The sequence below is a fragment of the Lagopus leucura genome, unplaced genomic scaffold (genome assembly GCF_019238085.1).
Source record: "Lagopus leucura isolate 7727_CA_CO unplaced genomic scaffold, USGS_WTPT01 Super-Scaffold_100157, whole genome shotgun sequence".
Classification (NCBI taxonomy): Eukaryota; Metazoa; Chordata; class Aves; order Galliformes; family Phasianidae; genus Lagopus; species Lagopus leucura.
The window spans coordinates 23,239,093-23,241,709 of NW_024962334.1; positions in this window are offsets into that span (position 1 = coordinate 23,239,093).

The following is a 2,617-nucleotide window of genomic DNA, read 5'->3' on the forward strand; positions in this document are numbered from 1 at the left end:
TTGGCACGTGGACACTAGATCTATTAAGTCATCTTGTCCATATTCCTGCCAATGTAGAATTGTTCCCTTCAGCATAACCTCCAGTGCCTTATTCAGTCCAATTTTAAATGACTTGGGTGAAGCGGTTTCCATTACTTCACTTGGTTGAAGTATTACTTATTCCACAGACTAATATAATGCTTTTCAAGCTGCTTCATTCTCATGGATCGCTTCCCAATCCCAACATTTCCCCCAGACATACAAGTATGAGTAAGGGTAAGGAAAATGTGTGTAGAGCATAAAGGCCAAAAGGAAAAAGTGGCACAAAGTCCTTCCCCTCACTCAATTTTTTTTTATGTCTTTCTCCTTGCTTCATGTTTCTAAAGTCTGCCCCTTTACTCCTGCCAATGACACTTGGACCAAACACCCTGAGAAACAGATCCACTGTGTATTTTTCTCTATTTTCTGCATGCAAATTGTTACAAAACAGTCTGTGAGCTTCTCATCTTCTCCACACCTTTCTCCTTTTATTCTGTATTATATCTCATCATTTTTTACTTCTTTTGTTGTTTGTTTTTTATTTTTATTATTAGTAAGGCACTGCCTTATAGCATTTATTGCTGATCCTTTATTACTCTCTGCATGCCACTTAACTCTTAAGATACCATCCTCATTAGAAGAAATTTTTTAGAGGCTCTACAGACTGTTTTTTGCAGGTGAATATGAACACTTGAAATAAAAATGACATTTTACAAATTATCAGGTATATTAAAGAAAAGAAACAAACCTATTGGAATAGTAGACAACGTGATGCAAAAATTACTGAGGAAGTGAACAAATTTTTGTGGGCCCTGCTTTGTAGCATATCACGTGTACACAGATAACAAAGGATTTAAATCACTGTGCATGCAAAATTAAGTTGACATATTTGGTGTTGTAACTGAAATTCCATGGTAGGATCTTTGTTTCAGTTTTTAGTTATAAGCACAGTAGATGTTACAAGAACAAAGACTGAATATGGCACTTTATTAAGATGTAGAAATTCAACAGCAGGAAATAATCTTCCTTGAAAGAAACCCCTATTTCCGTCCTCTTTTTTTTTTATATATCCTTTAGTAGCTGATCACTTAAAACAGGTGCTGTAATTCATGATTGCACATTAAACATTTACGATGGATGGTGTCTGTGTTTAGAGACAACTTTATGTACCAGTGCTTGTAAGGCACTTCCTTTCAGGAATCAACTGGAAATAAGATCGTATAACACTCTGGCAGATTATAGATTCAAATATTACAGCTGCTTGAATTATTCATTGGAATTCAATTACTCAGTTCATTTTCATATATGTAATTATTCAGAAATGAAACTTGATCTCTACAAGTATGTTCCTTATATAGAAGTGTTCAATAAAAGCAGTCAGGAGAGGATGCCACATGGTTACAAACATGCCTGAGTCTCATGTGCTACCAGTCCTGCCCAGGTGTGTCAGATGTGACTGTTGTGATGGAAACATCTGGAAGAAGATGCCACTGGTTCAAGAGGGAGAGTATGCCAATGCAAAGCTGGCCACGTTGAGAGGAAAGGGAGGGAAGGGTGCTGAGGCAATGGTGAGAAATGGTGTGTGAGCACCAAAAAGCATCACTACAGTGTTGCTTGACTTATTCATGCTCTCAGACAGAAATCAGAGCTGTGAACTACCAGTTCCTATCCCTGTGAGTCTGCACCATGCAGAACAATTACTGTTACAGGAATATACCCACATTTAATGGCTTAAAAATCATTCTTTGCTGACATGTCCAAATTTACCTTCAAGTGTTATCATCTATGATTTCAGCTATCTAAAGATGAGCGTACCTGCTGATTCAAGTCTGCACTGTACTGTGATCAGACACATGTTTAATTACAGTGACTTTTTAGATAAATATATGTACATAAACACTGATGGGAGGTCCAGCACCACTGACCCATTGCGTGGCTGCATTCTCATGGCTGTGTAGCCATTTTCTCCGCATGAATAGAGGCTTTCTCTGCTTTACCACTTCCACAGCAGTAAAAAGTCACCTGTTTTAAGGAACTTGTAAAATGGAGAGATATCAAACTCTTCCAAAGGAAAGACACACATTAATTTTGAAAGGCATCCTAAACCATGTAGATTTTCTTCCACTGCTGAATTGTCTGTGACAGCAGACAAGCTGTTTACGTTGCATTTACTGCACTCCCCTATTCCTGTGCATGTAGAAGAGTTTGCCTTTCCTCAGCTGCAGGCAACTGTGCTATGTGTTGCAGGAAGTTTTAAGATCACTGAGTACGGACTTCAAGAGGAGCCTTTCAGTTCTCCTCCAAAAGCCACTTTTTTCTATTAGCTCTGCTGAGCCCATACTAATTACCAATTTCTCTGTAGGGCACGTTGGCTTAATTTCTATGCTGTCTTCTCATTTTTGTCAGCAAGCAGAGTGTGTTTTGTGTACCAGCAGAGACAGAACTGCAGTGAGGTGCTTTGATAGTTACACACAGTTTAGCTGCTGGGCCCAAACACATTTCTTGCTATGCCACTCTAAGTAGCTAAATTCTTCCAGGTGGTAATGATCATTTCAACAGTTAAACTGAACCTGTAGCACCTGTGCATCTTCTTGGACAA